This window comes from Harmonia axyridis, chromosome 1, assembly GCF_914767665.1.
Source record: "Harmonia axyridis chromosome 1, icHarAxyr1.1, whole genome shotgun sequence".
In the NCBI taxonomy this organism is placed as follows: domain Eukaryota; kingdom Metazoa; phylum Arthropoda; class Insecta; order Coleoptera; family Coccinellidae; genus Harmonia; species Harmonia axyridis.
In genome coordinates this window covers 70688566-70704055 of record NC_059501.1, presented here as the reverse complement: position 1 = coordinate 70704055, position 15490 = coordinate 70688566, and the positions used below count along the sequence as shown (strand labels likewise).

Sequence of the window (15490 nt, the reverse complement as noted above, 5' to 3'; positions counted from 1 at the left end):
ACTCAGCTGAGTGTCGATTGGACTTCGGAGTGAAATGATGGAGCCATGTTTCATCCATTGTCACATATCGACGCAATTCAGTTTTATTGCACTTAAACAGCTTCAAAAACTGCTCAGAATCATTAGCACGTTGTTGCTTTTGATTGATTGTGAGCTCGCGCGGCACCCATTTTGCACACAGCTTTTTCATGTACAAATATTCGTGAATGATATGATGTACACGTTCAGATGATATCTTCACAATGTCTGCTATCTCGATCAACTTCACTTTACCGTCATTCTTTTTGCAGTCTCTTTCGGGCGCCCACTGCGTTCGCCGTCTTCGGCGCTCATTTCATGTTTAAACTTAGCATACCAATCAATGATGGTTGATTTTCCTAGTACAGACCCCGGAAACTCTTCATCAAGCCAAGATTTTACTTCAACTGTATTTTTCCCTTCAAAAAGCTATATTTTATCACTACACGAAATTCATCTTTTTTCAAATAACAACAGTAGCTACACTCACAAACTAATGGTAGGACTGCTGTCAAATTTTGACACGTATCGTTTGAGGGTTGGTACTTACTAAATAAAATTCATATGGATTTAATACTAGAACCCCATCTGAGCATCAGACCGGGGACTGTTCAACTTGCCTAAAACGTTCACCCCAAATCAAATACATATTACGTTTTTTCGAACTTGTAGCCAGGGCGCTGTCAGTTAGACCAAAGGACCAGGCAGCAGCCTAATGAAAAAATTGTCACGGTTAATTTTTCTGAATTTTTCGTATGTTGTAGAATATAACCTCCTGAACAAAAAAGTCAATGGGTCAAACTCAATCTTATGACTAGTGTTCGAGATACAGGATGTCGAAATTGGAAAATGGATTTTTTTAAAGTAACATTTCTCATAGAAAAACATCTTGAATGAAACATGCAATCCCCGTATCTAACAATAATTTTTGTTAAAATCCAGTCTGAAATCAGTACCTTCCTACGATAAATGTTACTTTAAAGAAATTCTGAGATATTTTCCGATATTCTTATGATATTCAGAGATATATAGGTATAGGTTCTTCATATTCGGTTTTTCCAGTAACTATGTAATCAGAAACCTGCCGATGCAATCCAATCTAGTTCTCATAAATATAGTCAACATTTATTCGAATTTACATATTCGATAATTTATTCACCAAATTGAATTTTTTTTATTTCACGCATGATTGATATCCACCCTCCAATTTGATGAATCTGGAAGCTAGACTACAATATTTTTGTTTCAATAAAAAGAGTAAAATAAGGCTCCATTTCAAGGAATGTTGAATTGAGGAATGAGGCTTATATTTCTCGACAATTTTAGAATTTTTTTTGGTTATTACCACCCGAAACATGTTTTATAGTAGACATCCTGTATACCTGCAGGTACAGTTCGAAAGGGAAGAGATCCAACCTTTTTCAACAAGCATTTCTCATTTCGGGAGAATTATTCCAAATTCGCTAGAAAATTTTGTGTAGATGAAAAAGCATGCAAAAACTTCTGACCCAACGTCAGTGCCATTCTTCATTTATTTTCGTAGTATTTTTGAAGCGCCCGCCTCAATTTTGAGGCCGACAAGTCATTCGAAGGTTAGATAACGTAAGTTGAACATAATATTTGGCCTTGACATGAAGAATTCTGAGAAAAAGTGTGCAGTGATTGATTCAGAAAAGAACGATTTTCAAAGGAGACGGGAGATTTCTTCCACGCCTGGCAGATCATCTCCAAACAATGCTAGATCATTCGCAAATAATGCAAGCTTAACATTCAAGGACGTTTCGTGTTGCCAGTTTCGAAGTAATGGCGCATCTACACTATAAAGATATTAGAAAGCAATAAACGTTTTTCGATTGAATTATATCGTGAACATTTTTTTATGGAATTTCGTGATTCTCTGTGGAATAATTTTATTGTTTAGAATGATATCATTTATCATTTCAAATCATCTAATATCTACAATTTTTTTCCTGCATCGAAAGTTACTTGGTTTGTGTTTTGGAATGAGTAAAATTGTAAAAAAAAATAAACGTATACTCCCATCTTTCGTCCGTGAGGATAAGTAAGAATTGATGGAATTTGCGGCAAGTATTGGCTAAAAATGGCAAGTTCGTTTATGGTTGAATAAATAAAATATAGAAATAACAAATGAATAACATATTTCTTAGAGATTTGACGGTTTTTATGATATTGAAAAATAAAGGGTGTTTTTTTAGAGCTATAGAACTTTAAATTGCAATAAAACAACGATGGATTATTCGATTGACATGAATTTGATTTATCCGCAAGATAATCTTGTGGCATTACATTTTAAATATGATTTCTGGCATATGACCGCCACGGCTGGCTCGGATGTAGTCCAATCTGGACGTCCAATTTTCGATGACTTTTTCCAAGATTTGTGGCCGTATATCGGCAATAACACGGCGAATGTTGTCTTCCAAATGGTTAAGGTTTGTGGCTTATCCGCATAGACCAATGACTTTACATAGCCCCACAGAAAGTAGTCTAGCGGTGTTAAATCACAAGATCTTGGAGGCCAATTCACAGGTCCAAAACGTGAAATTAGGCGGTCACCAAACTTGTCTTTCAATAAATCGATTGTGGCACGAGCTGTGTGACATGTTGCGCCGTCTTGTTGTAACCACAGCTCCTGGACATCATGGTTGTTCAATTCAGGAATGAAAAAGTTAGTAATCATGGCTCTATACCGATCACCATTGACTGTAACGTTCTGGCCATCATCGTTTTTGAAGAAGTACAGACCAATGATTCCACCAGCCCATAAAGCGCACCAATCAGTCAGTTTTTCTGGATGTTACGGTGTTTCGACATACACTTGAGGATTAGCTTCACTCCAAATGAAGCAGTTTTGTTTGTTGACGTAGCCATTCAATCAGAAGTGCGCTTCATCGCTAAACAAAATAACATGGACGTAGTGCGCGATACGTATCCCGCACAGAACCATTATTTTCGAAATAAAATTGCACTATTTGCAAGCGTTGTTCAGGCGTGAGTCTATTCATGATGAATTGCCAAACAGTAATGCCAACTTGAAGTTATATACCTCGAAAAAAATCACCCGTTATATACTTTTCACAACAGAGTCTTAACGCTCATTTTTACGGTGATAGTACACTCACTATAGTGCTATAGTGATAGTGACTATCAAAGGAACTATCACCATATAAACTATTTGAGAGTGCTGTTGCACTTATAATCACGATAGTGCTATCGTGATAGTTACTATCAACGTGAAAATGGGCCTTTAGCCAATATACATGAATATTGATTTATTATTTTTTATAATTAAATAAACGTCCGAGGAAAAAAATTAACCTCCCTACTGAAATTTTCATTGTGTAGTGCGTTTTGGAATTTGTAAAATCCAAAAATTGATTTAAAAAAACCCGTCTGCTGCCCAGAGCGAACTATGGGATTGGTTTGCATGAAATTTGCTACAAAAATCAATTCCATACCGCATTGATCCCCCTAGCTCATGAATATGAGCTTTTGTATTAATTTTATTAACAGTCCTTGAAATATTTTTCGGGGAAATAATAAACCATAGCGTAATAATTACAATGTTTTTAAAGTTATTTGAAGTCAGAACAAAAAATCCTGGGTTCAAATCCGGCAGAAGAATATTTCTTGTACAGAATGTTTCAATTCATGTTTCGTTCATTGGAATATTTCACGAACTAAGAAATATTGATTTTTAGTGAGAAATATTATAGTATGAATAAAATTGTGCTAGACACAATGCAGGCGCATTGACAGCTGCAACTGATTCGACTTGTGGTGCTACTTCTTTTAGTTCACTTCCACACATTTTTTCAATCATTTCTTCATGGCGATCTCTTCAAAGATATTTTTTTTTTTCGGCTAGATTTGAGACTTCTGCAGACCTTATCAAATGATTAGTTATTTTCACGTTCTCTGTATTCAGGAGGGTTTTTGCTGCTTGTTGGGCTTGTCCAGGAGCTGATTGTATTCCGTCTTACAGGAATATTTTTATACGATTTTCAGGTAGCAAATTTTGTACACAATATGAACTATCAAATTCAACATGAAGTGCGCGGAAATGAAAACATATCAGTGATATTTTATTTCACTCCATTCGCGAGTTTCTTCACAAAGAACGCACTTCTTATGTCCCATAGCTAATCAACGTTTTATATCAACTCAAAATATATTTGAATAAATACCTAAATATATCAGAAATTCAGAAAACAAACTTCAATAGTGGCATACGACGTGAAACAACCGATGACACTAGGATAGTAAAAGTTGCCAAACCTTGGATTTCAGCAGGTAGATACAGAAATTAATAAATATTATGTTTATTATAAATTCGACAATTAGGAAAAATTTCGGATTCCAAATATTCAAATTTGCATTTTTAATCGGGAATCACTCAAATAAATATATTTCATTCAATATAATATACATTCATAACGATATAGTAAAATTGTGGATTTGAAAATCACAATCCGACAACGTAATCTAACCATGTTGGGGACATGTAAAAATTGCGTATACTCCCTCTATCAATGTTTATTACTCTATGAATGAAACTAATGGTTTTCCTCCACCTTGTGTGGTTTTTTAAGGAAAATGGTATTATAAGAGTGCTGCCCTCTACTCATTTGCTTCGAAAAAAACAGGAAGAAGAAGTGAATGTGGTACAACTTCGTACACCGTACAAAGTTTGGTCATCAGAGGAGAAGTGTACACTAAATTTCCCCAGTGAGAGACCCCTCGCCAAAAATCGGCATCTTTTTGACTTTTTGAAGTTCATCTGATATATTTCAGTATTTTTTGTGGTGTCCTTGACGACAGGATGTTGCCGCGATGCAATTTTCGCTCTGTAGAGCAATTAACGCTATATTTTTTCCTGCCATGAGAAGTTCTATGTATATGAGGGAAATATTCATTCGAACAGGTGTTAAACGCGAACTAAAATTGGATGGAAAAAAAGGGTTAACTCCGCAATTTGTATTTGCATGCAGCAGGTAAAAGAGACACAATCCAGCCGTTTCCACTTGGGATGGATCGTTAATTTCTTGAAAAATACAAACGACGACGGATCTTCATGTTTTAAATTTGCATCGTTGTATAATCACCCTTTCGCGTTGAAAACCATGAAAATTCCAAAATTTATGTTCAGCGTTTTTTCAATGTTCGATAGTCGTTACAGACTGGTTAGAGAGTCCTGTTTGGGGTTAATGAATGTGTTTAAAGTGTTTCATTGGCCATATTTTAAAAGTGTTGACAGGTTGAATGTATATTTCATTCAATTTTGAGTAGGGCACTGTCAGATTGAATGTATCTTCTTTATCTCCGGAATTATTAGAAATAATGCTGAGCTGAAAACTACGTCTGAATCAGAATTCTGCGTAGAGTCCAGTGGCGTACTCAAATTTTTTTTCGGGGTATGGTTTTGAAGATTCAACACAAACCTATATTTTTTTTAATGGAACACCCTATATATCATCACTTCGTTGAATTAGTTATTTTTTTCCCTTCAAAATGATGTATGATACTATATAGGTAGGATGATCAGAAATGTTATAAAAACACTTAAACATCAAATAATGATGATTTTTTTTTTTGTTAACGGGCAATGGATTTCCAATATAAAAAAGAATCAATTGGATAATTTTAATTTGTGATTTTTATTCATAGTAGAGTAAGCAAACAAAGATAATACACTCATCACTAACATGAAAAACAAAACGTAGGTAGCTACCTAATAGCAACAAATAAATAATACAAAAATTCATAAACATTTCATAATATCTTACAGATTAAACTGTTCAAATTGCTGTCCATTTTCCCTAATACATATAATATACTACAGTAAAAGACATAACAGTCTCGAAGAACTTCGTGCATCAACAGAGGCAGTTTTCCAGGATTTACAAAACCACCCTTTTATAATATTAAATGCACTCAGGCGTATTGAAAATATTTGTCAATTATGTATTAGAGGAAAATGGACAGTAATTTGAACAGTTTAAGCTGTGATATATCATGCAATGTTTATGAATTTTTGTATTATTTATTTGTTGCTATTAGGTAGGTACCTACGTTTTGTTTTTCATGTAAGTGATGAGTGTATTATCTTTGTTTGCTTACTCTACTATTTATAAAAATCACAAATTAAAATTATCCAATTGAACCTTTTTTTCATATGGGAAATCCATTGCTCATTAACAAAAAATCATCATTATTTGATGTTTTAGTGTTTTTTCAACATTTCTGACCATTCTACCTATATAGTATCATACATCATTTTGAAGGGAAAAAAATAACGAATTCAACGAAGTAATGATATATAGGGTGTTCTATTGAAAAAAATATAGGTTTGTGTTGAATCTTCAAAACCATACCCCGAAAAAAAAAATTGAGTACGCCACTGGATTCTACGCAAAATTCTGATTCAGACGTAGTTTTCACCTCAGTATTATTTCCAATAACTTCGGAGATAAAGGAGGGGTCCCAAAAGTATCAATTTCCAAAATCACCCTGTATCTTTTGAACGGAAACAATTATGCAAAATCTGATTAGGTCAACTTGAGTTTCACGAAAAAGTAGGACAGGAACGTGAAAACCGCAAGACCCTATCTTAAATAACAAACGAGAAACCTGGCTGTCTCACCCAAAATGGGATGCACTGTACGGGGTGGGCAAATAAGCGAGGTAAGCGGCTATATCTCAGGATCCACTCATCGTAGAGACTTGCGGTAAAAAATTTTACCACTAAAGTGTACAAGAAAATACACTGGAAATTGTTTTGAAGTTCATACCCCTACCGCTAGGGGGAGAAATAGATATCGTCGAGTAGAAAAATGAATTTTACTCGAAATTGTTTCATATAAAGTTGAAGAAAAAAAATCATCACTGTAATCCTTGGAAAATTCTCTATCTTTCTGAATTGTCACTTTCGATTTTACGACATCAAATAAGGGTAGGGGAGAGGGAGAAATCTGACTGATTGAAATGCCTGTAACTTCAGTTTGGCTCAACATTTTTGAGCAAATTAGAGAAATTAGGATGGAAGTGAAGTCAGCACCTTTTGAGCGTTCTTTCTTTTTGAGGCCAATAACGTCCTTGAAGTTCACTTAACATAATAAAGTTTATATGAGGTTTCCAAAGGTGCAATAGCTGCGCCTCCCATGGAGACCACAGAACTGTATGTACATAGTATGTTTCTTATATATGTGTAGCAAGTTTAGGAGTATGTTCTTGGCGACAAAATAGTCTGTCACTCATTATTTCAAAAACGAATAACTTACGGACATTTTCGGTTCAAAATTCGAAAATTACTGAGCGATCTGTTCAGGGTTCGAGTTCGAAAATGTTCTTCCATTTTCCTCTGTTGTAGTTCCAGAAATCCTAACATTGAATTTGAACCTCTTTCTTTAATTAGCAGCGTTTTATAATATACAGGGTGATTCATGTAGAATATCCAATCTCTGAAGTGTAGATTCCAAACCTCGAAATTTGATGATTCTGCCTTATACAGGGTTTTCCAAAAAGGGTTTTCATTTTTATTAGCCCGCTATCTGGGCAACTATCACTTTTGAAGCTGTCCTCTTTTTATATTTAATAAAAAGTTGAAACTATGTCGGCATAGGAATTTTTAAAATTCAATCACAGTCCGCAAAACTAAAGCATTCTTTGGTCGTCGTGAAGCAGCTGAAGTGAAATTTGAGCTGTTGGGAAAATAAGTGATGTAAAGAATTGAAACCATGTGCGTAATAATTTTATCAATATTAGTGATTGTCATTGGCATCCAAACCACTGAGGTCTGACTAGGGTATTATACAGTAGAATGGTGGTTGAAATATTGAATTATCGAGTTATGAATAACTCTCCATATTTCAAATCAACGGATGTGTATAACCTGGTTATCCGTGTTCGACGGACCAAAATGTATTGGTTCAAATGACCAATATGTATATAGATTTCGACTGGCTTGTCAAATCTTAACAGGATGAACAAGATTCTATTTTCGAAAACAAAGTCGGACGCTCCCTAGTGCGAACCGGCCTTTACGACCGCGGCCGCCGCAAAACGATCGCGACGATGAAACGTCGCCGCAACGCCATGTCGCCGGCATCGGAGGCGCAGCCCGCTCAGTCCTGGCGTCTTCGTCGTCGATTTTGGAGGTACCAGCCACGGTCCGTTTCAAACGTTTTGAATAGCGCTGTCGCGCGCGTGAATTCGTGCGGAGATTCGCGAACCGGACCCCTCTGAGTACGTGCGTGCGTTACCGCGCTAGCTGCAGACGGCCCAGACGAGGATGACGGCTCTTGTGGGTGGTATTGGCGAAGGTTAGTGGGACATTGTTGCTAATTATAAGAGAGAGAGTCTCTCTCGGTGCTTGGTCGACGGCCAGTTTGTTGGCAACTGGGTGTAGTAAACGTAGACGGAGGGAAATGGAGTTTTTCGAGTTCGCGGTGGACTTTAGTAAACATACTATTCCATAGAAACTGTACGAAAGTTTCGACAACGATGTTGTTTACCTCGGAAACTGAAAGTGCAAAATGTGCACCGTGTAATCCAAAATAATTTTTTAACTCGAGTTGAATATTTCAATGCTGTTGCACCCGCACATTAAATTTACTACTACCAGTTTAAGATTTGCCGCTTAAGCTATAACTCTACTTTTTCAATCAGAGTGAGTCAATAGTTCTCAATCAGTCGATAACTCTTGGTAATTTTGGGCTAGGAGAATGAATTAAATTCTGAAGGAATCGACAGTACTAAGTTAAATCTTTCAATGCTGTTGCACTCGCACATTGAATTTACTACTACCAGATTAAAATTTGCCGCTTAAGCTATAACTCTATTTTTTTTAACCTATTATACAGAGTGAGTCAATAGTTCTCGACCAGTCGATATCTCTGGTGATTTAGAGTTTGAAGAATGATTCAAATTCTGAAGGAGTCGACAGTACTCAGTTAAATCTTTCAATACTGGTGCACCCGCACATTAAATTTACTACTACCAGATTAGGATTTGCCGCTTAAGCTATAACTTTACCTTTTTAACCTATTATAGAGAGTGAGTCAATAGTTCTCGATCAGTCGATAACTCTTGGTGATTTAGGGTTTGAAGAATGATTCAAATTCTGAAGGAATCGACAGTACTCAGTTAAATCTTTCAATGCTGTTGCACCCGCACATTAAATTTACTACTACCAGATTAAAATTTGCCGCTTAAGCTATAACTCTACTTTTTTAACCTATTATTCAGAGTGAGTCAATAGTTCTCGATCAGTCGATAACTCTTGGTAATTTTGGGCTTGGAGAATTGTTCAAATTCTGAAGGAATCGACAGTTACTCTACAGACTGGTCCGAAAGAAGTGTAACACGATACCACACTGTTTAAATGACAATGCCCATTTCTCGAATAATTCAACCAAAAAAATGACACTTTCACATGCATTTTTTCACCAAAGCTAGTTTCTTGCAGGGGTGTTGAAACACTTCAATAGGTAATCAATCTATTTCGAAAAACAACATCAGTTTGATGTGGAAGTGTCATTTTTTTGTTGTTGAATATACAGTTGATATTGAACCAGTAATTGGTATTGTAAAATTAATTTCTGCCGAACAAATTTTTCAATACTAATATGCTTGTATTCATAAAAGCGACATTTTTTTTGAAAAGGTTAGTTTTTCTGTATTCAATAAACTATACATTTCTTACTCAAAATTGAATTGTGAATGCGAAAATTGCATAATTTTTATGATTACACCGATGGCGTTAAAAATGGGGGGTAGTGAGACCATGATGCCCTTTTTGTACATCACTGGTGGCAACTGAAAATGTGATTTTTTTTCAAAATGAAGCACCTTCTGTCATTTCAGCATTGCCCAAAAAAGCAGTAATGAACCAGAGTTCATTAAAACATTCAAGTGTCCTCAAAACCATATCTGCAACTAGATGCAGAACATCACCTAAAACTTGTTCAAAATCGTTGAGAAGATAATCATATATCTGCAGCCAATCAAAATAAATTCAGGATCAGATCATACATCATCAGATCGGATTTCGTCCTCTGTAATTGAGAGTAATAATTCCCAAATGACTAATTACAACAATTGTACTTTTTACTTTGGAAATTTATTGACAAATTCTTTTCTTCAATTAATTTTTAAAATTTTTCCTAGAGTTGTTGATTTTTAAGATTTGTCAAACATAATCATATTACTTTTTGGCTAATTTTCTAGTTGAATAGTTACGTCGAATACCACTCGAGATAAAATTCAAACAGCTAAAATTTGTTAATTGTGATATTAAAGTTCGTTGATCTTTGACAATTTCACGATTGGTAGTGATTTAGAAAAAAATGTCATCAGCCGAATTGCTCAGGGTCAACCTTTGATACAATATTTCATGGGTTTCTACACTTCTTTTGACCCATCATGAACGAAGTATTTGTAATAACCAAAAAAAACTGTACCCATGATTTTGGCGTTATGCCTCCTCGTCCTTTGTTTCTTAAAAATCAGCGCTCCACAGTAAGTTACTTCCGAAAATATCTAAGTTATGCATGCGCAACGCACACCCTATGTTTAAAAAAGGGAAAATTCCTATGTAAATTTCAATGTCCCAACCCGAATACCCATACCAAACTCTATCAAAATTGGACGAGACTACGCAAAATATTGGAATCCCGGTTATTTCATGTTTGCGCATGAGCAAGCTTAAGTTTTAAGAAGTTATGGAAATACTGGGGATATTTGTACTTCAAAATATCACATGATAGTTTCGGAGATTTTTGAACCTCGTGTACTAACTCCAACTAGGTGATATTTATTATGTTTTTCTTCTTTACATCGCAGCATTCTTCGATTTAAAGGGAAATAATAACCCACTGTGTTAAAATTGAAATATTTCTATTTCAACGTGATCATCTATCGTTTGTTTGAAAACGGTTTAAAAAACACGAATGCGATATTATTTATTTGCCTTTCAAACGTTCAAGTAATTTGACGCGTCGTTGAAACTGATTGTATGAGCTCTTATCTGAAAATATTTGCACGTTTAAAGAACCTATTCAGTTGGAATGTGGGCAAATAGGTGATTTTAGTGCCATTCCAGGTATAGTACCAATAGTTTCGAACAGAGAACGCAGTTGAAACATAATCTCTTTGTTCCGATAAGAGAAGTGAAGTTCAGGGTCAGATAAATACGGAATACATCGAAAATACATCCGACGATAAGAGCAGAGTGATCTCTAAAAAACGAATTCAAATTGCTTTTAGTATTAACAGTATTTCTGTCGACCTAACATTCTGTTTCGCAATTTTAGAAACAACTGTTTTATCGATCGTGATCATACTATTACATCGCTTTCGGTTTCACGAATTCCTTGACCGATTCCAAAATCTGTTTAAACAAACTGGTTATTCGAGTGAAATGTTCGCAAATTATTTTTAATCAACCTTTATGATGTATCGAATATCGAAACCATGTTTATAATCTTTTGTATTACGTTACTATTTAGAGGGGCACTACAGGGATATCGAAAACCGTTAGAAAGACAAGGTAACTTAAATTACAAAAAAGTTGCGTTATTTATGAATGAGTTGGTGGTGTGAACAGATCCAAAATATCTCCAATGGTTCCCGAGATATCTCGAAAACGCTGAAATCGAGATTTTCTTTTTTCTGTATAACTCATTTGTTTTTGGAGATAATTTCACAAAATTTTGTTTATAGCCATTATCCAATATAGAGTCTAAGGGTCTTTTTCCTGTTTTCCGTTGTTTCAGAGACGCGATAGTCGTTTTTTTTTCTTATGGACGCCATATTGATTCTCTTTATGGGGCGATAAAGAAAAAAAATTTCGAATTCAACAATGTATTACACTCTACAAAAATATCGAGTCTAGGTACGCAAATTTGAAGAGTTGTTATGTGAAAGCATCACTCGAATATCGCGTCTCTTAAGATTTTAGGGGTGTATTTTACGCTCTATTAGTGATGACATCAAACACCGCCATTTTAGTTCTCCTGTCAGTGTTCGGAATCCAAACAAACAAATTGTCATTCAAATTAGTACGTTGTCGTTGAAGAAATTGGTTTATTTTGATAAATAAGATTATTTGAAGAACGATTTTACTATTAATTGATAGACAGAAAGCACGACATTAATGCCAGTAAGTTCGAATTTGAAGTTCAACTAATAAACACGGCTTTATACAAAATCTTGGGAATGATACAGGATTCAAACTTACTGGTACTAACCTCGTTCCTTCTGTCTATCAATTAATATTGAAATATTTCCTCAAATACTCTTATTTATGAAAATAAGCCAACTCCTTCAATGACACCGTACTAATTTGAATGACAATTTATTTGTTTGGATTCCGAACACTGACAGGAGAACCAAAAATGGCGGTGTATGAGGTCACATTAATGAAGCGTATGAAGGAATAAGCTCTCAAAAGCAAGTGACGTCAATTCAATACGCATATTTTTTTTCTATATCATGTTTGAATTTGAAAGCTTGAAATTGTTATTTTATATTCACTGGCGTAATCTTTACTCTGTGTCAAGAGAAACATCAGATTTTTTTCTCAACAATATGCTTGTTTTCTATGGTTATGATGATGCGATCAGCTCGAAATTTTGTAGGTTGCTCAAAATTTTTAATTCGAAATCTCAAATCCGTCGGTTTTGCGCTCACAGAAATATGGGGTAAAATTTTTCAAAATTCTTCTTGAAAATTCCTCTATCGGCAATTTATTGAATTTTTCGTCACCCTATTCGAACAAAAACCTGTCAAGATATCTCATAAAATGTTATGTTTTGAAGACTGTTCATTAATATGAATGAAAAATGAAAACACAGCATATTTTATACTATGGTTTATTCTTTCCTTTTTCAAAGCAAAAGATCCCGACACGGGACAAAAAAGTTATAAAATTTACGTTTCCCATTGAAAATAATAATGCGGAGAATAATCGAGAAAGTGTAACTTCACAAAATTGCAAGCCTGTCCCAAAATCCGTCGAGTTTAATCGACGTTTAATTATCATTGTTTTCAAATCCTTCTACAACGCACCAACAAGTTTTCAAGTGCTCAGAGCATGGTCCTCCGTTCGTGGATGTGTAACTAACGTAATGTAATCATCAACGGATTACATGCACATTACCACATCGTGAATTCCCCGCATTCCAGAGCTTGTTTATTGCGTCTGATTTGGGCTTGAAAATCGAGGCCTCTCAATGAATGCCTGGCTTTGTTCGCCGGTATCGAGTAGAACAATAAACGAGTGTCGAGTAGGCCGTGGCCGTGTTCATTGATACGGATGACGGTACATCCTAGCTGGAGGGGGCGCCACTATAGTATTTCAGCCCGTTGGGATACCGCGAAGGAAATTCGCTTAGCCGGTTAGGAGATTCGCAGTTGGCGGTAGAAAAACGAACGAATTCGATGCTTGAATGCCCTACTGGAATTTCGCTAGTTTTGTTGCCACTTTCGTTTCTTTGCGATCCTGTGTGTGTGCTGGCTGACTGGATAATTCTGTTTTACACGCCCAACATGATTGTAAGGCTCAGGATTGTCCACAATCCTTCTGTACGTTACCTCTCGGTATTAGTATAACAGTTCGATATCATTTATCGATATTATATCAATGAAATATCATATTCCATCATATTCATTAAGTTGAGACTGGCGGTTTTTGTGCTATCTGCGCATTGCAATCGTTCTAAAGCCTGAACTCAAGCGACGAGCCACTCATTGTTGAAATGTCCGTCCAATTTCCGCTGTTACTTAGGATTTATTTTTCTCATTTATTCATACTTCGCATCATTATCAGTTGATTCATTTTACTCTAATATACCTACTATAGATAACTATTAGTATGGAATTCTGATGTAATTTAGTACCTTTCGAAGCTCGAAATTAAAGAATTTTTTGTCTCCTAGCAGGGTATTCGAGGTAGCATAATAGTTATTTATAATACAAGTGCAGAAGGCATTGATATTCTTCCACGAGTTCAAAATTCAAAAACGAGCTACGAAGTGGCGAGTTTTGGAATGAACGAGTGGTAGAATGAGCCTTCTGTACGAGTATTATACATTATTTTCTCTAATTCATTGCATTTTCATTGAAATTAATGAAATATTTCCATGAATATCATTTAGTGATTTTTGCATTGAAAAATGTTGGTTGGCAGAACTGATTTCTTTAAGGCAATTTGATGAATTGACAGATAAAGCCGTAGCGGAAAGTTCGGAGTGCCAACATAGAATAATAAAATATAACCATGAAAACTGTGCGTTTCTGATATATTCTCGCAAGATTTTGTTCTACAAGATGTGGAAGAATGAACGGAATAACCACAGAATTAGAGAAATAATTAATTCTACTAAATTTAGAAATCCTCCCCATATCCACTGTAAGTTAGACCGGCAATATTTTGAGATCAGGCAGATCTCAAGATTAGAGACGCAGTCTTGGCGTTTCGTTTTGGATTGGTATCTCATGGTATTTTAGTCGTTATGAGTTTTTTAAATATCGTTTTCTTTATCGCTTTGCTTCCCTGCAGATTCGTTTGAGTTAGTTGATCATAATTTGCACTTGGCTCATAAATGACGAGTACTTAAAAGCTCCTGATTTGATGTCAGCCCTTTCCTCGTTTTTTACAATTTTTTTATGTTCATTGCCAAGACCACTTGAATACTCTCTGTTATAGAGATATTCCCCTTAATGTCAGCAGTCCCTTTTTCCCTTAAGGTCGATAACCTTATTTGAACTCGCAGCTATCGAGAAGAATACGTTTTCACACTATCGACGGCACCAATATTATGCTCTGAAGGTTTGATGGGGTCGCCTTCAATAAATTCTTATTGATATTGGGACGAAGAGAATATAAAAGCAGATTAGTGTCTCAATAAAAGCTGACAATTGGATTCCATATTGTACGAATAAAACACAGTTCGCTTGAAATCGTGAGTTATCGTGATGCAAGATGCATGAGCTTTCTCTAAAAAAATTTGATCTTCGACGAATTATATAACAGTTTCTGTTCTTCGCCACACGAATTTCAATTTGCAACGCAAAATACCGGGAAACATTTCTCATTCGATTTTTTATTCTTAGTGAAATTATACGGTTCTGAGGAAATTTGATATGGGTATTCAAGTTAGATTCAGGGTCGCATTCATAAATTAGGTGTGGAGGGATGATTTTCCAAGAGCAGAGGACTAGGAAGGCAATTGCCGCAATTGATTTTGTAAGCCTTATTTTTCATGATTTTAGTTATTTGAGGAGTTAGGAAGAGGAAATCAACTTTTGTGTAAAATTTGTAGTTTTTGTTTGAATTTGGTATATGTATTCCAATTCAAAGTTTTCTTCTTGTGCTATGGTAATTTTGAATAAAATCTTCTGTCATTTTTTTCTGGAATAGTGCCGCTTCTTTTCTCTTGAATTTTTTGCT

The 15490-nt window shown here is 35.4% G+C and overlaps 1 protein-coding gene across 2 annotated transcripts in view; it reads left to right on the top strand.

Moving 5' to 3' along the window:
• Positions 1 to 15490, top strand: part of LOC123671128 (phosphatidylinositol 4-kinase beta) — a 63269-nt gene that overhangs the window by 2153 nt on the left and 45626 nt on the right. The window contains exon 1 of one of the 2 annotated variants that reach the window (XM_045604820.1): positions 8168 to 8360. The exons of the other annotated variant lie outside the window; for it this stretch is intronic. The gene's annotated coding sequence lies outside the window, so the exon portion shown is untranslated. Of the gene's footprint in view, positions 1 to 8167; positions 8361 to 15490 lie in introns of those variants that run through there. 2 annotated transcript variants of the gene reach the window in all.